The sequence below is a fragment of the Cervus elaphus genome, chromosome 16 (genome assembly GCF_910594005.1).
Source record: "Cervus elaphus chromosome 16, mCerEla1.1, whole genome shotgun sequence".
Classification (NCBI taxonomy): domain Eukaryota; kingdom Metazoa; phylum Chordata; class Mammalia; order Artiodactyla; family Cervidae; genus Cervus; species Cervus elaphus.
The window spans coordinates 13,803,471-13,831,375 of NC_057830.1; the positions used below are offsets into that span (position 1 = coordinate 13,803,471).

Here is a 27,905-nt window from a genome sequence, read left to right on the forward strand (position 1 = left end):
CCCCTTCCTTTCTTTCCCTTCTCTCCCTTTCCCTCTCTTTCTTTCTCTTATCTGTTTCTTCTTTCTTTCTTTATTTCTTTCTTTGCCTGCCTGCCTTCCTTCCTTCCCTCCCTCCCTCCTCCTACTCTCTCTCTCTCTGTCTTTCTCTTCAGTAAACTTTATTGGGTGCCTACTGTGTGCCAAGGAATATCCCCAAGTCTGGGAAAAGATCTTGTTGAGAAGAATGAATGTTTTGTTGTCTTTTCTTGCTCATGTCCCTGAGTGAACTTTGAATTTGTCTATATGACTTAGTCTCAAATGACAGACCCAGCCAATCCGGGGAGGTAGGGGGTGGATAAAAAGGCAGTGGGGATGAAAAAGGCTTTAGCAGGGTCTGCCTCCTTAGTTCTCTTCCTCTGCCCACAGCCCAGCAGGAAGTCTGCCTTTGTGATAGGAAAATGCCCTTTCAACAGCACCAGTGTGGAAGCTCAGATGTTTGTAACAGTTGCTTAATTTTAGGAACATGGATATATTTTGCCAAGTTGTGATCCCACCGGGCCTCTGAGCAGTCTGAACTTGGAATGAAATCTAAACCATGAAGTCTTAAACTTTTGAAACTAGAAAAAAAAAGGTAATTTCCAGGTTCAAAGAAAAAACAGGTTTTATCAGGCTTCTGGATGAAAGAGTTGATCCAAAATATAATCATCCAAAAATAATATTCTGAAGGTTTACTTTAGAAAAATCAGAGACCAACAGGTGAAACTTTCTTTGTAACAGAGATGCAGAAAGGTGAGATGTGGGGGAATATGTCTTCTTCCTGGAACATATTTTTTTTTGTGTGATGTCAAATACTCTTATTTCTTGACTAGAAAAGATCTATGGCTAGTAGATTTATAAGTTTGAATCCTCAGCTATATGGCTTACTTTTGAAAGGCAGAGTTCACAATTATACTCTCCTGAGATGAAGAGGTTTTAAAATGAGTTAGACCAAAGACAAACAGCATAGTTCAAAGAATATTTACTGAAGTATTATTTATAATATAAAAAATTAGAAGCAACTTAAATGTGTCTTGGTAGGGAAGTGATTAAATGAATTATGGTTCATTCATTTTACAGAATACTCTGATGCAGTTAGAATAATGTTATAGATATGCATTCACTGACATGGAAAGGTCTCTAAGACATAGTGTTATGTGACAAGAGCAAGGGGATGAATACTATGTATGGTATGATATCATTATATAATACACAATATATAAAAAAGATGTGGAAGGATATGCTCCAAGTTGAGTGGTTATTTTTGGAGAGGAAAGTGTTTTTTGTTTTGTTTTTTTTTTAAAAGTATTATTAGGATACATATATTTTTACTTATAATATTAAAAAAAGTTAAAAAATTAAATTTTAACATAAAAAACTTAGAAACTCCTCATGTGATTTTTGATGCCCATACAGTTTTAAAGACCAAATAACCTTGACGTTTAGCAGCTTGAAACAGCACACATTTGAAAACATGTCGTACTTTCCGAAGATTAGGGATCCAGGAACAGCCTATCTACATCCTTTGCTTTAGGATCTCTCAGAAGGCTGCAGTCAGGGTGCTCACTGAACTGTCTAGTGAATACAGCAGGTAAGGCAGAACTTCCCAGTCGAGCTGTCACAGTTTTTGCTTGGTCATCAAAGAAACATGATCTTGCATTTTCCTAGTGGAAGATGATGCATTCTGGGTGCTTTTATCGTGTGCTGCTTTCAGTTGGTCTATTTGGGAGCAGTACTTGTTGGACTTAATCATTTGGATCAGTCACAGCACCTTTTCGATACACTGCATAAATCTCGTTTTGTGTTTCAGTTGTATTTTTGCCTTTCTTTTTTTTTTAAATTTTATTATTAAATTGTTTATTCTCCTGCAAGGCTTTGCTTCACTGTATAAAGATAGCACCAACAAGCACGGTATATTGCAAAATTAAGATAGTAATATTCTTCATCGGACACTATTCAACTAACAAACTTTTCTCCACTGGCAGTTATTTCTAGTGAGAAGATCATTATGACCCAAATCCAAGGATAGCTGTAAGCAAGTTACAATGTCATATAAGGTTTAAGATAACCATGTTGTTCTTGAATTACATAATTTTTGTAACTAGTTTTACCAGAGATAATTTCAGGAATTCTGAATATAACGAGCCTAGCCTAAAAATCACAGGATGCTGTGGAAAAGATGCACAGTGTTTATCTGAAGTCATTAGAAGGTTAAGGGGTATTTTCTTCAGGAAACATTGTTATAAGTAGTTTCTTTTGCTAAAAGTTGCTCTTTAAATATCTATCCACCACTAATTTAAGACAACTATGCTAGATTAAGTTGTTTCAAAGTAGTTTATTTAGGGGTTCCATTTTCACCCCTCAATAGATTTTATTTCTCATATGCTTCTTCATTCATTAGTTCATCTAGTTCTGAAGGGTTACTGAATGTCATCTTGATCAGCAAACCATCTTCATAACAAGCTTTGTTGACAAGTCCAGGATTTTCTGCTAGAGCTTTATTAATTTCAGTTACTTCTCCTGATAGAGGAGAATAGAGTTCACTAGCCCCTTTCACACTTTCCAAAACACCAAACTCCTCTTGCTCAACTTTGTCCCAACTTCAGGCAGACTATAGTAAACAACATCTCCCAAAGCTTCCTGTGCAAAATTGCTACTTCCCACTGTTCCAACACCGTTTTCTGTTGTTACCCATTCATGTTTTTCTGTGAATTTCCGCACCGACAGCAGAGCCGGGCCAGGTGCGCAGCGCGGGGACGGCGCCCGCCCGCAGCCCCCCGGGCTGTGATGAGCAGGGCGTGCTGGGAGCTGACCGCGGCCCGCACCGCTCACAGGGCCGTGTTCCTACGGGTGCAGAGGGTCTCTGCCTCGCATTGCTGGGAGCTGACCGCGGCCCGCACCGCTCACAGGGCCGTGTTCCTACGGGTGCAGAGGGTCTCTGCCTCGCATTGCTGGGAGCTGACCGCGGCCCGCACCGCTCACAGGGCCGTGTTCCTACGGGTGCAGAGGGTCTCTGCCTCGCATTTTACCTTTCTTGAAATAATAAAGCATAGTATAAAGAAAATGTTGCTCCCCCCCCATCTTCAATATTAAAATGGCTACACAAAAGGTTACCAATTTTGATAATTGTTTTGAAATGCAAGCTGATGTGCCAGCTGTCGTAAACAGTCTAACAACATTGTTTCCAATGAGGTTAAAGACAATGAAGTGCTGCTTCCAGGAGGCACTAGTGGTGAAGCTTCCTGCCGATGCAGGTGGACTGAAGAGATATTGGTTTGATCCCTGGGTTGGGAAGATACCCTAGAGGAGGGCATGGCAACCCTCTCCAGTATTCTTGCCTGGACACTCCCATAGACCGAGGAGCTCGAGGACTATGAACTACAGTCCATAGCGTTGCAAAGAGTTGGACACAACTGAGTGACTTAGCATGCACACAGGAGCCATTTTATGGAAACAACTGAATGAACCTTTTGACCAGCCAATATATAAAAGAAGACCAGCTCCAAAATAAATCTGACTGCTTTTCTCTCTTGTGGGATGGTTTGCTATCGGTACCAGACAGAAAATGGCATTCTGGTACCTTGCAAAAATAGATGCCCAGGTCTCGTTTGGCCACAGTTGTTTCTTAACCTGTCACTCCGATCAATAGACCAAACTAATGGCCTGACTTTTTCTGGAGATCCCACAGGTTCCTATCTTCTTGACTGGACATATTAAGTGCTATGAAAGACAATTGGAAGACTTATTAACTCTCTTTGGACTCTGCCTTGACTTGGACCATTTGAAGTTTTGGCTTGGTTAATGATGTCTGTTTTTACAATTATTCAACCCAGGGCTTCATTTCTTACCCAAGTGTTCATAGCCATGCCTATGAACTAGCTCAGGTTCACTCACCAATTCTCCGCTCCAGGGATTCTGGTCAGGGATGCCCTGAGATTGGGGCAGTGAGTGCCAAGGTTCCAGGCACATTGATTGCATTCAGTTCCTACCTCTGTGCAAACAGCACTTAGGGCTTTGCATTCTGATTGTTTAATATGAGTCAGTACGTTCAGTTAAAATATGTGAACATGGTAGGATCAGAATAGCCCAACAGGGGCTATATCTTGTTCATCTCTGTGTCCTCAACACTTTGAACTGACTGTGATACTGAGAAAGGAGACCTGGAATGGGAATTTCCCAGATCTTGGTTGAAATTCTTACTAGGTTTATAATTCTGGACAAGCGATTTAAGTTTTTAAAGGTTCTCCTGCATTGTCTATAGAGTGGGCCTAATTATATTCACATGATGTGAACATTGGTCAGATTAGATATGTGAAGGCACATAGCCCAGAGTCTGGTATACAGAAGGCTCTCAGTTGATTAAAATATAGTGAATCCTGGACGGAGGTAAGGGCTCCAAGTGGGTGAAGAGGAATTGTCCCTGACAGTAATGCAGCTCTACCACAAGGAGGCGTCCAAGCTCCATGGTTGATTTTTTGACCAGTTCTACCTTCAAAGCCAGCTACGCAGTTCAACCTCTGCAAGTTTGCACTTAATTTATTACTGAAGAGTCAATGAGTGGCCGACTCCTTCACTCCTGTTCTATTCAAACTGTTATGCTTAAAATTAAGACAGTCCTTTTTTTTTTTTTTTTTGCTTATCTCCATGGGGGTACACGTAACACAGTTGGCTCACACCTTGTTCTTGTTCTGAAGATTTGGACTACTTGGAGGATGGTAGGTGGAACTAGTCTCCATTATCTTTTATACAACCAAGGAGGGCCACCTGTGGCCCCAAATGTGCTGTGGCTCCTTCTCATTCCTGTCTTAGAAGCAGTCTCTGCCCCATCTTTGTTGGTAGTCTCTGGCCGTGTTCCCTGAGCTCTGGCAGAGCACATTTAGTCTGAAGAGCAAGTTTGAGCCTTTATGGCTCTACTTTGCCTCACAGAAGTAAGATTGGAAAGCACCTTTAAGGAGGAATAAGCTCCCCTCACATGGGGAGACTGAGGGTCAGAGTAGGGCCAGAACCTTGGGCCTCAGTTTCTTTGTGGGTAAAACAAGAAAACTGGGCTGAATATTCTCTAAGATCCCTCCAGTGTGGACATTTTTTCATGTTCAGATCCAGAGGCTGTGCTCACAAGCCCGGTTGTCCGACTCACCTGAGGTGTGTGAGTTGGCTTATGAAGAGCAGCCTGCAATGTTGTAAACTTGAGTGTCACTGTGATTTATGGGTGTTGTAACCTAGCCCTCAGAGCCATACTAAGGCTTTCTCAAAGTAGACATTATGCCTTGGAACATGCTGTTCTGATGAGCAACACAAAGACACATCAAAGACTCCAGCTTTCCTGCTTGGCTTTCAGGCCCATGACTCTCTTTTTTATAGTCCTGTGACGTTGGGACAGCATTAGCATTTACTCCCATTTGCTGAGCACAACATGATGCAAGAAGGCAATGGTCATGAATATTCTCATGGAAGTAAGTGGCCAACCTAGGAGGAGAACAGCTTTCTGACATTGGTTGGGCATTTGGTATTGACAGCCGCAAGAGTAAAAGGAAAGAGCCCCCAGCTCAGAACAGAGTCTTGTTGTCCAGTTGCTCAGTCGTGTCCGACTCTTCGATCAGAACCTGCCTGGGTTTCAATTCTTCCTCCTATTTCTTGCCTATGAGGTTTCAGGCAGATAGCTTAACCTCAATGAGGTTTCATTCCCTACCTGTGAAATGGGATAACAATATACCCCCTGTTCAGAGTGGTTTTTAAGGGGTGAAGAAAAGGTATTACTATAAGGTGTTCATGAAATATGAGATTAAAAAAATTTTTTTCATTTTGACACAGGAGCAATATGATATGCTTTTTCTGTCCTGAAATGGAAGTTGAGGTAGGGTTAAAAGATAGAACAGAATAACCTGAGGACTTAAAGAACTTTAATGAGCAGCAGGGTCTGAATTAGGGATAACTGAAAATGAAAAGAAGAGAGTGATTAGGATTATGTGGGAAAAATACACAAGACTCACTAATGTCCCTGAGCTTCTGCAAGAAGAAAAGTCAGGAATCTTGAATTCATCAGGGATTCCTGAAGTGCCAGATTGCCAAGGATCACATCAAGCTGGTGACCATGGCTTCTAATCTGTTATCAGTCTGTTAGACTGTTCTGACTCATCTGTCTTATTGGACCATGCAGCTATCTGTTGAGCATCTATCATGACCCAGCCACATGTCACTGCTGGGGACAATAGGAAGCAAGGGCAGGTCCTGGCCTCCATGATGTGGTAGGAAAGGTCCAGGTGAAAAGGCAAGTTCATTACTCCTAGAGCAAAGGGCCTCAGTTGAGGCCTGCCCCAGCGAGGAGGGCGGTGTGGGAAGCTCTTTCAGTCAGGAGTCAGGGAAGACCTGGCTCAGGAGGAAGTGTCTGGACTGGAAGTGGAAGCTACTCAAGGCATGATTGTGGAGGGGCCAGTGATGGGAGAGAAAAGAGCCAGCTCCTGAGAAGCTGTGTGCTGCCTCTCAGGGTTAGGGAAGAGGAGATATAAGGATTGTTGGAATAGGCTGTTCACACCTTCTTCTTCCTTCTCATAGAGCATGAGAGTCTATGACATAGACTATAAACATTCAGTGTACAATTTTAACTTGCCTTTAGGATCTGATCTGATAGCATCATCTTAGATACTAAAGGAAGTAACTGAAGGAAGAATAAGAAGCCCAGGGCGCATATATATTTAAATCCATAGCTTCTCTAAGGCACTATTGTGAACTAACTCAGTGGGCGTTTGTTTTTTAAAAATTTTAGCACTCAGTATTGATGAGTTTCTGTTAAAAATGAGACACTGTCTGTAGTAGCAATGAAGATTGGTTTAATGCCTTAGAACAGTTTGATAATCTATAGTGACAGCCATGAAAGTAGCATGTCTGAGTCAGCTCAGTGTTTTCAGTAAGCGGAAAACATTGTTAAGTTGAAAATGAATTTATATGCCTAACTTACTGAACAGCATAGTTTAGCTTATCCTAACTTACCTTAAATATGTTCAAAACAGTTGCTGTAGCCTACAGATGGGTACAATCTTCTAACACAAAGCCTGTTTTTGTTGTTGTTCAGTCACTAAGTCGTGTCCAACTCTTTTGCGACCCCATGGGCCAGAGCCTACCAGGCTTCTCTGCCATGGGATTTCTCAGGCAAGAATGCTGGAGTGAGTTGCCATTTCCTTCTCCAAACACAAAGCCTATTTTATCTTTATAAAGTGCTGAGTATCTCACGCATTTTATTGAGTACTGTACTGAAAGTGAGAAACAGAATGCTTGTATGAGAACAGAGTGTTTAAGGTGTTTGGGTGGTCCACCTTCGTGACTTTGTGGCTGACGGGGAGCTTCAGCTTGCTGCCACTGCCCAGCACCACAAGAGAGTTTCGTACCTCATTTCACTAGTGCAAGATCGAAATTCAAAGTATGGTTTCTACTGAGTGTGAATTACTTTCACAAAATCGTAGTGTTGAAAAATCATTAAGTTGAGCCATCATATGTCAGGCACTGTCTGTATATATCCCTAGGCCTGCCCCTGGCTCTTATTTCCATTCACCTACCCGCTAAAGGTGCTAATGGAATCCCTCTCCCGCCCAACTAAGCGTCTTTTCTGCGTGAAGCACACAGACTCCACTCTGCTCCAGGGGTGTCACTTCAGTAGACAAGGTGAGTGGCGCACTCATCCCCGGAGTGGGACCCTGCCGCAGTCCTAGCAGAGGCTTTGTCTGACTGAGTGCTGGGTTCCTGGGGGCCTGGAATTGGATATGGCACACAGTAGGAGCTCGGTAAATACTTCCTAACCCATTATGGCGTGCTTAAGTGAAATGCCAGCTCATGCGTCTGTTGTCTAGACATTTAAAATGATCATTATGAAGATAATGCATAAACTCACTTATGCTGAAACTTTAACCAGGAAGAAAGCAAGACTTAAGTTTCACTTCTACTGTATAATTACCACCAGGCAAAATTGTATATAAATATGAAAACAAAGCCTGAAATGAAAATAAAATAGGCAAAACGAAAATAGTTACGCTAGTATGCCGAGATTATGGGCCATTGCTTTGCAACGCTAAGAAGTTTCCAAAATCAAGTGAAGTCAGATATGTTTTGACCACACATTTAAGGCTGATTTAAGAAAAATAAGGCAAGACATTATTAGTAAGTAGAATTAGATTTAAATAACTACTTCATTTCATAACTGTTTTCCTCCCTTGGAGTTAATAAATATTCTTCAGGCATCTGTAATCTAAACTTTGTAGTATCAGTCCCCAGGCAATCAACCTATTCAAAACCAAAAGGACTGGAGATGTAAAAGAGTATTTTATTTTCAGTATCCACTGTGAGAACTCATGTAAGTGAGCAATAAAGAATCATAAAGAGAAAAGCAAACCCTGGTTTGTTGGGAGGTTTAGATCCACTAACTGACCAGACATTGAGTTCCTCTGATGAACTGAGCATGCAGTGAGGTGAGTGAAACAGGGCCCAGAGTTTCCTTGGGCAGGATTGGCTTCGCCACAGAACAGTCTGGTTTACCTGTTTCAATTTCAGTGTTTATTCTCACTGCAAATGGATGAGTTCCTAATTGTGGGTATGGAATCTGAAGTGAAGCTTCCTAAGGTTCAGTTCTCCATTCCATAAGAGACTCTGCATCTTTGGAGGAAGATGTGTTCCTTTTCCAAGTCTGATTTTCCCAGCTTCTGGCTGGCTAACAGTTCAAGCTGCTGCTGATTGCACAGAGACGCCTATACAGCAGAAATTCTCAGTGTTTGGTGGGCATCAGAATCACCTGGAGAGCTTCCCAACACGAATTCTCAGGCCCTGTTCCAGTAGGTCTGCGTGGGAATTTCTAACCAGCTCCTGGGAAATGATGACATTGATGCTGACGACTGGGGCTGCATCACTTTGTGTAGCATTGGTTTACAGCTTTCTCAAGTGGTCACCAGATGATGTTCTAGGGGTTGTCTAGGTAAGGATTCATCTCTTCTATGACCAGGTTACAGTTACTCCCTAATTGTGATGTTAACCCCATTTATTTCTCGAGAGGCAGTCTCACAGTACAAAGAACGGGAGCTTTAGAAGTAGGTCCAGGGTCCAATCTCTGCTCTGGCCTTTCCTCTGTGACCATGGAAGCCCAACCTCTCTGAGCCTCAGTTTCCTCAGCCACAAAAGACCCCCACCTGGTAGAGGTCTTTTAGAGATTAAATGAGACATTGTTGGGAAAATAACCTATCGCAGTGTCTGATTCATCAGTTCAGTTCAGTCGCTCAGTCGTTTCTGACTCTTTGTGACCCCATGAACTGCAGCACGCCAGGCCTCCCTGTCTATCACCAACTCCCGGAGTCCACCCAAACCCATGTCCATCGAGTCAGTGATGCCATCCAACCATCTCATCCTCTGTCATCCCCTTCTCCTTCTGCCCTCAATCTTTCCCAGCATCAGGGTCTTGTCAAATGAGTCAGCTCTTCACATCAGGTGGCCTAAGTATTGGAGTTTCAGCTTCAGCATCAGTCCTTCCAGTGAACACCCAGGACTGATCTCCTTTAGGATGGACTGGTTGGATCTCCTTGCAGTCCAAGGGACTCTCAAGAGTCTTCTCCAACACCACAGTTCAAAAGCATCAATTCTTCAGTACTCAGCTTTCTTTGTAGTCCAACTCTCACATCCATACATGACTACTGGAAAAACCATAGCTTTGACTAGACGGACCTTTGTTGGCAAAGTAATGTCTCTGCTTTTTAATATGCTGTCTAGGTAGGTCATAACTTTCCTTCCAAGGAGTAAGCGTCTTTTAATTTCATGGCTACAGTCACCATCTGCAGTGATTTTGGAGCCCAGAAAAATAAAGTCAGCCACTGTTTCTACTGTTTCCCCATCTATTTGCCATGAAGTGATGGGACCAAATGCCATGATCTTAGTTTTCTGAATGTTGAGCTTTAAGCCAACTTTTTCACTCTCCTCTTTCACTTTCATCAAGAGGTTGTTTAGTTCTTCTTCATTTTCTGCCATAAGGGTGGTGTCATCTGCATATCTGAGGTTATTGATTTCTCCCGGCAATCTTGATTCCAGCTTGTGCTTCCTCCATCCCAGTGTTTCTCATGTTGTACTCTGCATATAAGTTAAGTAAGCAGGGTGACAATATACAGCCTTGACGTACTCCTTTTCCTATTTGGAACTAGTCTGCTGTTCCATGTCCAGTTCTAACTGTTGCTTCCTGACCTGCATACAGGTTTCTCAAGAGGCAGGTCAGGTGGTCTGGGATTCCCATCTCCTTCAAAATTTCCCACAGTTTATTGTGATCCACACAGTCAAAGGCTTTGGCATAGTCAATAAAGCAGAAATAGATGTTTTTCTGGAACTCTCTTACTTTTTCAATGATCCAGCGAATGTTGGCAATTTGATCTCTGGTTCCTCTGCCTTTTCTAAAACCAGCTTGAACACCTGGAAGTTCACAGTTCACATATTGCTAAAGCCTGGCTTGGAGAATTTTGAGCATTACTTTACTAGCATGTGAGATGAGTGCAATTGTGTGGTAGTTTGAATATTCTTTGGCATTGCCTTTCTTTGGGATTCATCTGATTCATAGTTGGTACTTTATAAGTAGTGGTTCTTGATAGAATTTCTTTTGAGATGCTACAGATACTAGGATGCTATTCAGTTAATCCTTTAAGCATCTCTAGGGAGGTTTACAAGAGCACCATTATGGAGTGGGTAGGTGGAACTAAAAGAAAGGGAAATGGAAAGGGAGAAAAACCTGATCTAATTCATTAAACTGTAGCTTCTATATTTGCCTCATTTTTGTGTTATCAAAGGGAAAATGCTTTCTGTTCTGTCTGTCCTGCCCTTTGCTATCCTACTCATTAAAATTTGAAGTCCCTAAAATGCTGTGTACTATACCAAGTGTTTTCTATCTTTAAGGAGAGGCAGCCTGAGGAGAATTGGAGAAGGAAATAGCAACCCACTCCAGTGTTCTTGCCTGGAGAATCCCAGGGATGGGGGAGCCTGGTGAGCTGCCGTCTATGGGGTCACACAGAGTCGGACACGACTGAAGTGACTTAGCAGCAGCAACCTGAGGAGATGGCAAAACTGTGGATTTTGAATCAGGCTGATTTGTGTTTGGCTTTGAACTCTGTTACCTCCCTGGTTGTTTGACCTCCAAGCTGGTTATTTCAGTTCTTTTTTGTAGAATAGGGAGAATAACACTGAAATCACTAGGAGGCAAGGTACTTGGCTTACCTGACTGATTGAAGGCACCTGATGGAGCCTGGGAAGAGCAAATAGAAAGCAATGAATCGCACCTCGCAGAGGTGTTGTGAAGATGAAATCAAATACCAGAGAGAAAAGTATTTTGTTACAAACCATGAATTGCTGTGCACATGTGAGGTAAAGAAGAAATAGTTTCCTTTACACTGTGGGACTTTGATTGAATATTCAGCTTCTCTCTCCTGCTCCCACTCAGCCTTCTTGAGTTTTCTCTTCCAATGTGATACATTTCTTGGCAATAGGGAACACTTAATGCCATCTTCAGCCCACTCCAGTGCTCTTGCCTGGAGAATCCCAGGGATGGCGGAGCCTGGTGGGCTGCCGTCTATGGGGTCGCACAGAGTTGGACACGACTGAAGCGACTTAGCAGCAGCAGCAGCAGCAGCAATGCCATCTTCATCTTGGAACCTAATGACTCACTGCTAAAGTAACTTTAATTATCCTTGAAATGGTAAAAGAAGTTCTTCCTATTCTTTATGACAGCACTTGATGCTTTCTCATGTAGCTACAAGTTTCTTGGTTTAGATAGTCTACTATAGCGGAATGATCCTGGACTTAAAATTCAGAGACCCAGGTTTTAATCGTCAGTTCAGTTCAGTTCATTCACTCAGTCATGTCCGACCCTTTGTGACCCCATGGACTGCAGCACACCAGGCTTCTGTCCATCACCAACTTCTGGAGCTTGCTCAAACTCATGCCCATTGAGTTGGTGATGCCATCCAACCATTTTATCCTCTGTCTTCCCCTTCTCCTCCTGGCTTCAGTCTTTTCCAGCATCAGGGTCTTTTCTAATGAATCAGTTCTTCACGTCAGGTGGCCAAAGTATTGGAGCTTCAGCTTCATCATCAGTCTTTCCAATGAATATTCAGGATTGATTTCCTTTAGAATTGACTGATTTGATCTCCTTGCAGCCCAAGGGACTCTCTTAATGCTGGCTCTGTCAAATAACAGATCTTCGCAACTTCCTTCCCTTCTGTATAAAGACAGCATCAGGGCCAGAGGTTAGAGATCCTTGAGTCTAGGACAGGCAAAATATATGCTAGTGGGTGAAATATGGCCCACCATCTATTTCTGTAAATAAAGTTTTATTGGGACCCAGCCACGCTCATTTGTTTACATATTCCATGTGGCTGTTTTCTTGATACAAAGGCTGAATGAGTAGTAGCAACAGAGACCATATGGTGTACAAAGCTGAAAATCTTTACTATCTGACTGTTTACGGAAAGAGTTTGCTGACTCCTGCTCTAGTCCAACGCCCTCTGTCTTCCTTTTTAAGTATAGGAGATTAATTCCATAAAGAGGAAGGAACTTGTCCAGGAGAGCATAAAGAATTAGCAAAAGCAAAAAGGCAAAAATTTAGGAAAGAAAAAATTAAGGTTAGTGAATATTCTTCCATAACCCAGAACCTTAGACATATCAATTATACTAAGATCTTTCAGGTATATTTGAGGGACTTTGCCTTCCCTCATTTTATATCTGTCTAGGTAAGACGAATATTATATTTAAATGGTTCCAAGGAAAGGAGTGCCTTGGAGAGTCATATAATGAAGGCTTTGCTGTGTGACTCCAACACATTCATCTTCATGAATGTATATAGCCAAAACATCCATTGGCATTTTGTTTTTGTAGTACTCTCTGATGTCATGATTAATCTGAAGTTCACTAATTTGGAAGTTGTGTTAACTTGATGACATAAGTTCTGGTTTAATTTATCTTTGCATACTCCTGACAAAATGCTTCATTAAGCAAGTTGATACTGTAAACAAGATGTTGGGAGAGTGGTGTTTAAATACACAGAAGGGTGAATGAGTTTTTAGGCACTGCCAAATCATTTAGAAGTGTTTATTTGAAAATAGATGATGACTAGGCAAATCACAAACCATTTCTGTTTGCTAATTTATGTTCAAGGTCCTTCAGTTGGAAAACTTTCTGACAATGTCTCTGTTTGGATACTGGGAGTCACTTCTCTCAGGGTAGTCTATAACTCAGATTTTCCACTAATTATGATCATCCTTTCTCTACAGGAGGGCACAAATGGAATATCAGTATAGGAGAAGACCTTAGAAATATTAGTTCCTAAACTGTAGGGATATTGAGATAATTTAGGTGATAGAGTCTTGTAAGAAGTTTTTTCCGTGTAAGTTCTGTTTCAATCTTTTTTTCTCTTTTCTTTTTTTTTTGATTAGGGAAGTCTCAGATAGGTGTTGGAATATCCTTAACACCTCTTTACTAATTTCCTTGCTTTAAAACCAGAGAGCAGACATCAGGGAGCTCATCCTCGAAAGGCAACGCTTCCCAGAGATAATTAAAAGCCTTGTTTTGTTTTCATTGTACTTATTTTATGGTTGCCTTCTGTTCTGGCAAGTGATAGTGGTTTCCATTCATGGTAATTCTATCAAGCTTCCTTTTAAAATCAATTTCAAGGAAGGAAAAAAGTGAGGAAACATGGCAATTTTAACCAGATGTACTACGGAAATAGTACATCTGTGTGTGGATATGACACACATCACAAGGTGGCAGATGTTAATATGGAAAACACAGTGAAGATGGGCTCACATGGTGAAGGTTGGGGTTAAGGAAGTCTGGTCCAGTCGTCTTGTTTTATGGCAGAGAGAACTGATGCCCGGAGAGGGCTGGAGACAGCCTGCAGTCTTACAGCCTTGGTTTCAGAGCCAAGAACAAGAGAAGGGCCCTGACTCTAGTCTTACATTTTCTGCTACCTGATATCACCTTGCACCAGCTTTGGTGTTCCTGCCCAGGTACTAGCAAAAGCATTTGGGAATGTGAGCTAGTTCTCGCATTTTTTTTTTTTTTCCTTCTAACCTGCCCTGCATTAGAATGTTTGCCTTAAACTGGCCTGCCCTATGGCACTGAAGAAAAGTTTGCTAGAATGAGTCAGTGAAACATAGGATTGGGCCCTCATCCTGTTGTGGTTCTGATTCCTTCTGTGACTTGCCAGGAGCGCATACCATATCAGCTGATTGAGAAGGAAGAGATCCTTTCTCAGAATGTGATCCTCTTAGTAATATCCCAGGAAGAATTTGTATTCCCCCCTCAATGGAACTTGCTACTTCGTCACATGGCCTGTTCCGTTAACTGTGGTGAATACAATCTGAGGATCTTCTGGGTTTGAGGAGAATGGCCCATAGCTCCGACACTTCAGATGCCTACTTCCTGAGACCCGAAATAGCATGTTGTTGAGGCCTCTGATTGTGGAATCTTCTGGGAGTAGGGACTGCAGTAATGCCTCTTCTGTCTCTGCTTCTCCTTGCAGCAGGCCTGGAAACAGCCCTGCAGGCAGTCAGGGAGGTGATTGCCCCCTTTCCCCCATGCTCTTGGCCTCTGGCTGAAGCTGAGATGCTGGGTTCTTCCACCATGGGGCCCCACCTATTGGTTGTGTCTCTCTGGCATTCCAGGCATGTGGAACATAGACAGATGTAGCCTCCTTGCTTTGAAAGTAAAGCAATGGAGGGAACAAAGGCTCACTTCTTAGAGTATTGCACCAGGACACATAGTTCCTATGCATTTTTTAGATGCCACTCGATCCACCCCAGCCAATAATTGTTCAGAAACCACATACCAGCTCTAATGGCACATGTTGACATTTGTTTTTAACAGTAGTCCTTCAGGTGACACGGTGATTGGCAAATCAGGAGATGAAAGGCCAGATGAGGAAGCTGGCTGGAGATCAATATCTCCCCTCAGTCCCTATTTGGAAATGATGGAAAAAGGGGTTAAATAATGGTAATACAATTGCTCCACTTACTGAGCATCTACTTTGATCCAGGCACTGTCCTAACCGCTTTATCTCTCTTGTCCTATTGAATTCTCTCAAACACCTTTGAAGATGGATTCTGTAGCCCTCAATTTTTCAATGAAGAAATGAGGCTCAAAGAGGTTAAGGTATTTGCTGAGGGCAAATAGCCAGCAAAAGGCAGAGCTGGGAGATTTGATCCTAGTTTTTTCTGATGTTGGAACTTACGGTCTTTCCAAAGTGCAGCGGCCTTTATAGAAATGCTGGATTATCAGGATTCTCTGGTCTTGCCAAAATTATACTATTTATTGATAACATGTTGGATTAAAATTCATTACATGGGAAACATTACACATGGGGCTAGGAGAAGATTAAAAGGAAGAGATTATGGCTGGTTTGTTTTGAATCCCTGGGCAGATGTCCCATTGTCTCACATCCACCAGACTGTGGGTGCTTCGAGGGCAGTGACCAGCACCCAGCACAGGGCCTGGTACCAGGGGCACTCCCAGTTGAATTGGATTTAGAATTATTTATATCCCTGAGCCCTGGAATAAACATGCATTGGAGAGGGGGAAAGTCATCAGGAGCAAATTTGCATTAAAGTTCCAAAAAACATTATTAATAAGTGTTTCACATTTTTAGTTGTTTTTTTCTCCAGTGTTATCTTTTCCATTCCAACATACACCCTAACTGTAATTAAGTCATTTTGATAATACCACCTTACATCCAAGTTTTCTGCCTGTCAGTTCAGTTTAGTTGCTCAGTCGTGTCCGACTCTTTGAGTCCCCATGGACTGCAGCACACCAGGCCTCCCTGTCCATCACCAACTTCCGGAGTTTACTCAAACTCATGTCCACTGAGTTGGTGATGCCATCCAACCATCTCATCCTCTATTGCCCCCGTCTCTTCCCGCCTTCAGTCTTTCCCAGCATCAGGGTCTTTTCCAATGAGTCAGCTCTTCGCGTCGGGGTGGCCGAAGTATTTCTGCCTTAGTCTGTTTCTGTTGGAGCCCAGTTAATCTCCCATGGTCCTGCCAGAACAAGGAGCATCTTTCCTAAATGCAATCCTGATTATACTTTTCCTCGGAAAAAAACGCTGTGTTCTGACAGAACTCTGTGAGGCCTTCTTTTCCCTTGGAGCTGGGAGTATTTCTGATTGCTGTCTGTCTCAGTGCGTAGTACTGTACCTTGCACCAAGCAGGGGCTTAATAGTTTTCATTTTTTAATTGATAACCTTCCTTCTTAGTGAAATGTCCTTCCCTTTTTTTCTTAATTAAAACACGTTTCTACTCATTCCTAGGACAGTCTTGGGTCAGGTTCCTTGAACCAGAGCCTGAGGTGGGGATAGTTGTGCATGTGATTTGTTGAGGTAGTACTCTCAGAAGGAAAACCTGTAAGAAAGTGAGGGCAACAGGATGAGGATGGAGCCAAGAGGAACTTTCAGCTGAAATCTGACCTCAGTCCTATCCCACAGGGAGGAGGATCACCTCTGCCACAGGCTCTTCTGCTCTGAATTAGTCAGGCGCTGTCGCATCTGATTTGTTTTTGTTTAGTGGGAGGTGAACGCATAACGTCTCAGCCACCGGCAGGCCAGGTGGCTTCTGCCAGCTGCAGGCAGTTCTCTGGAGGAGGGTACAGCTGGGGTCCCCTCACAGCCAACTGAGCTTCTGGGTGATCGGCATGTGAACCAAGTAGGGACGCTGGGTCTGGGGCACTACAGTATCGATTTCAAATACCAAGAGCAAGTATCACCTCCCCTATGACTCCCTGGGGTGGAGCTTAAAAAAATGAATGATTTTTATGGTTGCCAACATAGAATTTGCTGCCTTTTTCCACATTTGAGTTACGTGCTTAGTCATGGAATAACTGAAGCTTTGGAAGCCAGTCACATCTGGGATTCAGATCTAGTCCCGCCCTTCCTTGCCTCTGAACATCATGGCTTTACCTCACTGAGCTTAGTTTCTGCCTCCCAGACTTGTTGCAGCACCCCGTGAGCTATGGACACACAGCACCTGGCCCACAGGAGACCCAAAAGAGTGGATTCTGTACCTGAAGGAACAACTTGCAATGAATTTTTGCTTTTCAAAGAGTTGTCAGTTTCCACCTCTCTTATTACCCACACCCCATGGGTAAAGAAACAGAGTGGATAGATCTGGTCACTTGCAGAAGGTAGCAGTCAATAAATGGCAGGGCTGGGTCTTATCCTGTGACTCCACTAAGGAAAAGCAGAGGTAGATTTTGCTGGATTTTTGCCTGTGGCCATCACTTTCAGCTCTGGGGAAACCCCAGTGAAAGTTAGACGGGAACCAATACTTTCTTTACTTAAGGCAGACCAAGAATAGAACTAATATGCATTGGGCGCCTACCATGTGCCACACACCAGGGTAGGCATTTTTATACCTAACCTCTTTTAATCCTCAAAGCCAGGTGGGAAGTTTCACCCCAATTTAGTAGATGAGAAAAGCTAGCCAGTTGTTTAAGTCCCACATGTTGTCATGTGGAACTCCAGGCTCTCTCTTCAGAGATGGGCTGCCTTCTTGAAGGAAGGAGTGGTGGCCCTTGCATTTGTCCTCTGCTGGAGTCTGACCCGAGAGCAGCTTTTTCAGCCCTCATCCCATGCTGCCTGCTCCCTTGGTGTGTGTCTCCACCCCTGCCCAGTGTGTCTGTGGATGGTATTTTTATTGCTGTGACGCAGAACTAGACTCTTCCCAGGCCAGTGCCATCTGTCTGCCCAGTGGACACTAAAGGCCCTTCATAGCACATACCATCCAGAGGCACATTCCATGCATGAATTGCTCAAAGGTAGCATTGTGTGGGCCCACATGTGTGTGCTTGCCCAGGCATCCCAGGCCCCAGGTGAGGCCCCAGGGATGAGACAGTCTGTCAGAATGCGTCTTGGGAAAGAGGCTAGAGTGGTTGTTCCTGCTGTCTGTTCACAGATGTCTCTGTGCGGTGCCTTGGTGCTAGAGGCTGGGGGCTCCCTCAGGGTGACGGTCAGTGCCCTTCACTAATTGGTCCACTCACACATTGCCGCCCCACTTACTGAGCATCTGCCGTGTGTCACTCAGCCTTGTCCCTAAGGAGCTCAGAATCTGACGGGGAACATACAGAATGTAAAAGACCACTACTGTTTAATTTGTAAAAAGAGGAAAAATTGTTCACAGTTTACTGTAGCTGTTGCTGCTTCCTAAGGGGAGTGGGATAATCCATGTTAGGGAAGACCCTTTGAGTTGGAGCCTTCCCTCCCTTGTAGGTCTTTCCCTGATGGGCTCAGGCAAGGTTAGCTACTCACTCTTTCTTAGTTACACCAGGGGTGGCAGATGTCACTTCTGTTGTAACTGTCCACCTACTTGTCACTGTCTGCCATTAGATTATGAACTCTTTGAGAGGTTGAAAATTGCCTGATCTTTTTGACTTTTGGAAGCAGTGTGGTTTTGGAATCAGAGACACCCAAATTTGAATCCCAGAGCTGCTAATTACTAATTCAGAGTTAGGACAAGGGTGAAGAGAGTCAGGCACTTACCTTGGGTGCAAATTTAAAGGGGCATTGGCAAACTCAGTAATCAAGGTAAACAATATTTTAGAGCAATAGTTAAAATCAACATTAATGTAAAAAATCCATGATGAACTAAATTTTAAGTAAAGACAGGACCTGATACAGAACTTGGATGACTTCTTAATTGCCTCTGTTTAATGTTAAGTTTTCATTAATTTGGATTAATTTCTGTATTAATATTGACTTCAAAAAAATTCAAAAAATTCCCTCAAGGAGCTCATGTTCTAGTGGAGTAGGTACACAGGTTCACAAACGAACATAATATACTGTAAAGGAGTGTGCAGCATACGTGTGCAAGAGGCACAGTTCACCTCCCAAGGTTGCTGTGGCTGCGTGTGGGGTGGATGTTGGGAAACGCCATTGAGAGGTGGCATTTGACCTGGGTTTTGAAGGGTAAGAAATCACCAGCTGTGTGGGAGGTGGATGGTGGGGAGAGAAGCAGAGAGAATTGCCGGAGAAGAAGCAGAAAATCATGGGAGTGCTGATATATCTGTTGTTGTTCAGTCACTAAGGCATGTCTGACTCTTTGCAGCCCCATGGACTATAGCATGGCGGGCTCCTCTGCCTTCCACTATCTCCCAGAATTTATCTCAAATTCATGCCATTGAGTTGGTGATGCTATCTAACCATCTCATCCTCTGTCATGCCTTTCTCCTTTTGCCTTCAATCTTTCTCAGCATCCAGTCTTTTCCGATGAGTTGGCTCTTTGAATCCAGTGGCCACAGTATTGGACCCTCAGCTTCAGCAGCAGTTCTTGCAATGCATGTTCAGGGCTGATCTCCTCTAGGATTGGCTGGTTTGATCCCCTTGGAGTCCAGAGCACTCTCGAGAGTCTTCTCCAGCACCGTAATTTGAAAGGGTCAATTCTTCAGCACTCAGCCTTCTTTATGGCCCAACTCTCACATCCATACGTGACTACTGGAAATAACACAGCTTTGACTATATGGACTTCTGTCTGCAAAGTAATGTCTCTGCTCTTTATAATAATGCACAGTCTAGGTTGGTCATAGGTTTCCTTCCAAGGAGCAAGTGTCTTTTAATTTCATGGCTGCAGTCACTGTTTGCAGTGATTTTGGAGCCCAAGAAAATAAAAACTGTCGCTACTTTCACTTTCCCCCCTTCTATTTGCCATAAAATGATGGAACCAGATGCCATGATCCTAGTTTTATTCTTTCACCCTCATCAAGAGGCTCTGTAGTTCCTCTTCACTTTCTGCCATTAGAGTGGTGTCATCTGCATGTCTGAGGTTGTGGATGTTTCTCCTGATATTCTTGTTTCTAGCTTGTGATTTGTCCAGCCCAGCACTTTGCATGATGTACTTCACATGTAAGTTAAATAAGCAGGGTGGCAATATACAGCCTTGTTATACTCCTTTCCCAATTTTGAACCTGTCTGTTGTTCCATGTCTGGTTCTAACTGTTCTGCTTCTTGACCTTCATATAGGTTTCTCAGGAGACAGATAAGGTGGTCTGGTATTCCCATCTATCTATTAGACTAGGAAATGTCTAATAGGTTGGCTGTTAGTTTTGGTGAGAGCTGTTCAGTTGATAAGAGAAATCATAATTTCCATTCTTGTGTTCCAAAGAGCATTCAAGGGAAGTTTCCCTGCAGGCAGTTAGAGATCCTGAGAGTGAGAATAGAAGAGAGGTTTTGGAGTCAGAGCTAAGAGGTAGGAGGTAAAGGCATGAAAGAATGCTTCTCAAGGGAATGGTGTGGGCTCTCTGGCCCTTTACAGAAAAACTTAGCTGACCCCTGGTCTATTGCAGAGCTGGTGTGCATAAAGTTCCTTATATAATTATGTCATTCAACCTTTACAATACTCCTGTATGATAGATTTTATTAGTTTATTATCTCTTATTTTAGACATAAAGACCTTAGTGAGGTAAAGTGACTTGTCCAAGATTACATGTTATGAGAGTCATTGAAATCTAGGACAGAGTTGAAGTCAGAGGAAGTTGCCAGGGGAGAGAGTAGAGAGACTTTGTTTTGAATCTCTTTCAAAAAGGTCACAAGTTGGTAGCAACTAATCTTTCTATTGTCTCTCTAGTTGTGCCTTTTCCAGAAGATCATATGGTTGGAATACAGTATGTAGCCTTTTCAGATTGGCTTTTTTCTCTTAGTAATATACATTTAAGTTTCCTCATGTTCTTTTTGTGGCTTCTTAGTGCTAAATACAAGGTTTGCCAAAAAGTTAATTTGGATTTTCCTGTACAATGTTATGGAAAAACCTGAACAAACTTTTTGGCCATCCCAGTAGTATTCCATCATCTGGATGTACCACAGTTTGTTCATTCACCTACAGAAGTACATCTTGGTTGCTTCCAAGTTTTGGCAACTATGAATAAAGTTGCTATAAACATCTGTGTGCTGGTTTTTGTATGGATGTAACTTTTTAGCACCTTGTATAAATGTTTAAGAGTGTAGTTGCTGGATTGTGTGTAAGAATATGCAAAAACCAACCAATCTGTCTTCCAAAGTGACTTACCATTTTGCATCCCTACCAGCAAGATACGAGAGTTCCTGTTGCTCCACATCCTTGTCAGCGTTTGGTCTTGTTAGCCATTCTAATAGATGTAGTGTCATTTCCCTGTTGACATGTAATGTGGAGCATCTTTTCATTTGTTTATTTGCCATTAGTATTTTTTTTTGGGTGAAGTGTCTGTTAAGATCTTGGCCCATTTTTAAAGTTGAGTTTCAAGAGTTCTTTGTATGTTTTTGGTTATTAGTCCATTATCAGATGTGTCTTATGCAAATGTTTTCTCAGTCTGTGGCTTGTCTTCTCATTCTCTTGATTTTGTCTTAAAAATGAAAGTTTTAAATTTTAATAAAATGCAGCTTATCAATTACTTTTTTTTCATGGATTGCATTTTTGCTGTTATAGTTAAAAAGGTATTACCTTATCCAAGGTCATCTAGGTTTTGTCCTATGGTATCTTCTAGGAGTTTTATAATTCTGTACTTTACCTTTAGGTCCCTGATTTATTTTGAGTTGATTTTTGTGAAGGCTGTCAGGGTCTTAGTGTGGCTTTAATTTTATATTTCTCTTATGACAAATGCTGTTAAGCTTTTTTTTCCCACTTATTTCACATTTGTATATTTACTTTTATGGAATATTTATTCAAGTTTTTTGCCCAGCTTATTTGGGTTGTTTGTGTGTTTTGTTAATTTGTAGGGGTTCTTTATGTATTCATTTTTTTCCCCACATGAATTTCCAGTGTTTCAGCACCATTTGTTGAAAAAACTTCTCTCATTGAATTGACTGGTTGACACCTTGGTAAAAAATGAGTTGGTTCTATATGTGTGAATCTATTACTGATCGCTCTGTTTTGTTTCTTTGATCTGTTTGTCTGATGTCAGTACTACCTTGTTTTGATTATAGTGGCTTTTTAGTGAGTCAGGTAGTGTAAATATTTCAACTTTGCTTCTTTATTTTTTGAGATTGTTTATTTTGGTCATTCTAGGACTTTGCTTATCATATACATTTTAGAATCAACTTGTTAGCTAGAATTTTGACTGGGATAACTTTTTGTTTATAAATCAACTTGAAGGTATGGATACCTAACACTATTGCCTTTTGGATCCATGAACTTAGTGTTTATCTTCACATAATCAGATTGAGAAAGTTTCATTTGTCCTCAGTTTCCCTCTTTTTTCTATTATAAATTGGTGTTAAATTTTGTCAAATATCTTTTCTCATCTATTTATCATCACATGATTTTTCTCTCTTATTCTGTGAATGTGTTAATGAATTAATTGACTGATAAACTGATGTTAATGCCTGCATTTCTGGGATAAACTTCAGTTGGTCATGATATGTTACTCTTTTTGTATATTGCTTAATTATATTGATATATTGTTAATATTTTGTTAAAGATTTTTACATGTATGATCATGAGGAGTCTTCTTCTTCTTTGGTTTTGATATCAAATAATGCTGGCTTTGAAAAATATTTTGTTTTATTTTCTGAAAGAGTTTTTATAAATTTGGCATTTATATTTTCCTTAAATAGTTGATGTAATTCACTGGTGAAGCTATCTGGACCTGGAGTTTTCTTTTTTGGAAGGATTTTGATAATGAATCAAATTAAAAAATAGATATGGTACAGTTTGGTTTTCTAGTTTTTATGTTTTGGTAAATTATCTTTTTAAAGTGACTTCTCCATTTATCTGGGTTTTCAGATTTGTTAGCATAAAGTTGTCTATTTATGTCCCCTATTATTTTTTTTTTTAAAATGTATGAATTTATTTATGGCTGTGCTACGTCTTCATTGTTACATGGATTTTTCTCTAGTTGTAGCCAGCTGAGGGTGCTACTCTTCACTGCAGTGTGCAGGCTTTTCATTGTGATGGCTTCTCCTGTTTCAGAGCACAGGCCCTAGGGAGCGTGGGCTTCAGTATTTGTGGCAGGTGGGCTTAACAGTTGCGGTTCCTGGGCTCTAGAACACAGGCTCAATAGCTGTGGCACACAGGCTTAGTTTCTCTGCAGCATGTGGGATCTTCCTGGACCAGGGACTGAATCTGTATCTCCTACGTTGGCAGGTGGATTCTCTACCATGGCGCTACCAGGGAAGCACTCCTATTGTCCTTTTAAGATCTGTCAGATCTGGACTGAAGTCCATTTTTCATTTCTTATGTTGTTACTTCATGCTTTCTTTTTTGTGTGTTATTAGCGTTTTATCACTTTTATTATTTCTGATAAAAAATCAGCTTCTAACTTTTAAAATTTTGTCCATTTTCTATTTCATTGATTCTGTTTTTATTTGAAAAAATTTTTTCTTCTCCAGGAAGAGTTTGCCACTTTCGGGAACTTAGTTTATTTGGGTTTCCGTATGTTGTCACCTCTGTGATGTGCTTGTAAAAAGCTATGATTTGGTAGTACACCTGGCTTGGTCATGTTATGGTGGGAACAATAATCTCTTCTGACTCTCTATATCCTCTCTAACTGGAACTGCATCCATCTTTTAAATAAGTATGCTGCACAATGAGTATTATTATTTCAGTTGTGTTCTTGTGGCAAAGCCCTGCTGAACTTTCAACACTAGTGAGTTCTCACTCACCATCCTCCACATCCCTTCCCCACCACATCAGTCACTTTATTGCTGAGTCTTAAATACCCATAGAACGTGCCAGACTCAACTTTTGTATGGGAATCAGAGAGTTTTCAGGAAGAATAGTTTTGGTTATTAAAGAAAAGAGTCCAGGGAAGCAAATGCTGGTGTGATGGTCAGAACTGGGTGCCCTCTAATTTGTGGGCTTTGTGTTTTGAGAAAGAATGAAAACTTCTAGCCTGTGACACATCCTGGCCAGGACTTGTTATAGCAGCTAATGTTTACCAGCCATATTGTTTTTCATGTCCTATTTCAGGCTGTCTGCAGTCTTGTCCCCAGTAAGAGGATGGGCCATGGCAGAAGTGGGTAAATAGGAATAATAAAACCTATCCTGCAGGGCTGATGAGGTGATGTCTGTGACACAGATGGCATGTAATAGATGCTTAATAAATGCAACCTCTTATTACCTTTAGTTAGAAGAAAGGGGCTCTCAGAATTGAGGATGTTTTTTATTTTCATGTAGAGACTGTATAAGACTGTTCAGAACTTGTGTATCTTGTGTTATTTGTGTAACTCAATTTAAACCTCAACCCTCTCCCTCGTCAGACTTAAACTTAACAGAGAACTGGTGGGGTATGCTCAACAGTAGTCTATATTCCTCATCAACCTTGGAGCCTCCTGCAAAAAGTTCTTAAAGGGAAGAAGGAGTCAGGAGCATAAGCTTGGTCCTAGCCTTAGGGGCAATGCTAATCCTGTTCTTAGATCTCTTTTCTGCTTCAGCCCTTGTGGATTCCTGTCTTTGTTATTAGAAGAGAAGGTGCTGTGTGTAAAAATCTTGTTCAGTCACTAAGTTGTGTCCAAACTCTTGCGACCTCATGGACTGCAGCATGCCAGGCTTCCCTGTCCTTCACTATCTCCTGGAGTTTGCTCAAATTCATTTCCATTGAGTCAGTGATGCCAGCTAAGTATCTCATCCATCTATTTAATTTGGTCTGAATAATTTTGTGTTGAGATCAGGATTTCAAAGAGATCTGCACTGTTGTGCTTATTGCGGCATTATTCTCCATAGCAATATATGGAAACAACCTAAACGTCCATCAAAAGATGAATAAAGAAAATGGGAAAAAAAAGGAAAAAAGTGAAAAAAAAAACAACAACAAAAAAAGAAAATGTGGTGTGTATACACACACACACACACACATATAATAGATTATTGATCAGTCTTAAAAAAAGGAAAATTTTGACATTTGTGACATCATGAATGAACTCAGAGAACAGTATGCTAGGTGAAGTAAGCCAGTCACAGAAGAGCAAGGGCTGCATGATTCCTGTTATATTAGGTATCTAAATTAGGCAAAGACATAAAAAAAAATGGTGGTGGCCAGGGACTGAGGGGAGGAATAAATGGTGATTTGTTGCTCAGTGGGTAGAATGCTTTAGTTATGTAAGATGAATAGGTTCTAGAGATCTGTTACAATGTAGTATCTGTATTAACCATACCGTACACTTAAACATTTGTTAAGAGGGTTAAGAATTCTTACCACACACACAGGCACACACACAAAGGACTAAGGAAACTTTTGGAGGTGGTAGATATGTTTATTATCTGATTGTGTATGCATTATAGAATACGTGTATGTGTGTGCATATATTATAGGTGTATGCATATGTCCAAACTCATGGCATTGTATACATTAAGCATGCAGTTTTTTTGTACATCAATTATATTTCTGTAAGTCTGTTAAAAATAAAATAATTCTGTGATGCTGAGTCCATTACCATATAACTTTAAGATCAATGTGTTAGAGTGTGGCGTGAGGGTAGGAGAGAGTTCTGCTACTTGTTAGGGAGCAGCACATATCTTTTTGTCCCCCTCCTTAAACCTCTTTGCCACCTCCCACTCCATCTCATTGCTTTAGGTTATCACAGAGCCCCCGTTTGAGTTTCCTGAGTCATATAGAAAATTCCCACTGGCTATCTATTTTACATATGGTAATGTATATGTTTCCATGCTACTCTTTTCATTTGTACCACCCTCTTCTTCCCCCACTGTGTCCACAAGTCTGTTCTCTAAGTCTGTCTCTCTATTGCTGCCCTTCAAATGGCTTCATCTTTCTAGATTCCACATATATGTGTTAATATATGATATTTGTTTTTCTCTTTCTGACTTACTTTCCTCTGTATAATAGGCTCTAGGCTCATCAACCTCATTAGAACTGATTCAAATGCATTCCTTTTTATGGCTGAGTAATATTCCATTTTACATATATACCAGAACTGCTTTATCTGTTAATCTGTCAATAGGCATCTAGGTTGCTTCCGTGTCCTAGCTGTTGTAAATAGTGGCCGCATGTTTTGGCTAAGTGGCTAAGTGGGTAGAGGCAAAGTCTTCAGCTGGGGCTCTGACCACAGTGTCATTTCAAGGTCTTCCCAACTTGGGGATACCTCCTTTCTCTAGACCTGAGTCTTCTGTTTTTCTTAATGTGATAGGAAGGAAATTTTGGGCCACTAGAGACAGAGTGTGGTCTCATCCAGTTTTGTTCACTGTAAATTCAACTCACAAGCAGTATCCTGTTTGATGGTGGAAGTCTTCAATTGCCTGCAGGATCCTGGGCTGGCGGTGACCAAGACAAGGGTTTGTCCTTGTAACTGAGTCTCTCATGGTTGAGGTTGCCCCCAGCAAGGAGAGGAGCTTCCTGTGACCACTTTCAGTATATGCTTTGGTGCAGAAATTGTGGACTCAAGGTAAAATTCAGTTAGACTTTATTTTGTTTCATCTGGGGTATAGGAAAAACTTTCTGTTTATTTACCAAGATGAACATTTCAAAGAGCAGAAAACATGTCTGAGATCAGAGAAGGTCTATGTGTGGGTTTGGTGGATGGCACCCCACCAAACAGTGGGTGCAGACATGCCGATATCTTAGAGGAAAGGGGGCTTACCTTGGGTTTATTAGTTCCCTGATACCCCTAGGGAGGAAGAATCCTGTCAAGGCTGGTGCCAGGTGTTTCAGGCACCACTGAGGGATTTTCTCAAGACTGTCGCCAGGGTATGTGGTACCATAACTTCATTAGGCAGTAGTTTCAGGAGATTTAACGGGGGCTGACAGTCGCAGCAGTATGAGCAGCAGCGTGAAGCAGGGTTGGCGGCTTTGAGAACATCAAGGGCCAAAGCCTCTGCCATAGTTCAGCATGCTGTTGCTGGCGGCTTCTGGCCGCATGGTGGCAGGACGCAGAGTCACGTGACTTGCCACCCAGCAGAGGCCGAAGAGCTGACGAAGGACGACACACGCATCAGGAGAAAGGGAAACTGGTGAACACTATATGGCGGTGGGCAGGGCTTGATCATGTGCCCATGTGTGATCATCTTGCTCCATTGGCTCAGAGTGGAAACTTTGAAAAGGGTTTTATTAATTTCCTAGGGCTGATGTAAAAAAAATTACCACAACTCTGTGGCTTAAAGCAGCAGAAATGTGTTCTCTTACACTTCTGTAGGCCAGAAATACGCAGTCAAGGTGTTGGCAGGGCTGCCCTTCCTCTGACGGCTCCAGGGGCCAATCTGTGCTTGCCTCTGCCAGGTTCTGGTGGCTGCTGGCATTCCTTGAGGCTGCCTTACTATCGTGACGCTACTTCCGTCTTCCCACTGCCTTCTCTGTGTGTGTTTCAAATCTCCACATGTCTTTTTCATATAAGGATACATGTCATTGGATTTCAGGCCCACCCAGGTAGTCCAGGATGATCTCATCTCAAGATTCATAGAGTAATTACCTCTGAAGAGACCCTTTGCCCAAATAAGGCAATATTTCCAGCTTGCAGGATTTTGGTGTGGACATATCTTTTTGGAGACCACCAGGCCCACGCACTGAGGAGGGACAGGGTCAGAACCTAATACTGTCCAGGTGAGGGCTGCAGCTGGAGGGGCGGTCCATTTATCTTGTTCTGCTGCGTCTGGCCTTATCCCCCTTTTCAAGCCGACAACTGACCTGATCCCTTTCTTGGCTCTGTCCCTCTAACACGAGTGGGCAATGACATACCGCCTTCTAAAATCCTTCTTTACCTTTTGATCAAAGAGCCATTTGCTGCTTTCTATGAAGCCTTGAGGCCCCGTCTTTACCAGGTGATTTACATGTAATACATGTGTGTGTGTGTGTGTGTGTGTGTGTGTTCAGTGATTGTTCTCTTGCAGCAAATGACTTGGGGGACCAGCACCATCCCCATGTCTATGGGCTCACTGGGGTTTTTTTTCTCTGTGTGTAAGCATCATCTGGCAACAGTTGTGTTTTGGGGC

The 27,905-nt window shown here is 42.0% G+C and overlaps 1 pseudogene; it reads right to left on the reverse strand.

Annotated features, from left to right (window-relative positions):
• Positions 1-2,386: 2,386 nt before the first annotated feature.
• LOC122709887 lies at positions 2,387-4,035 on the reverse strand (annotated as a pseudogene).
• Positions 4,036-27,905: the final 23,870 nt, after the last annotated feature.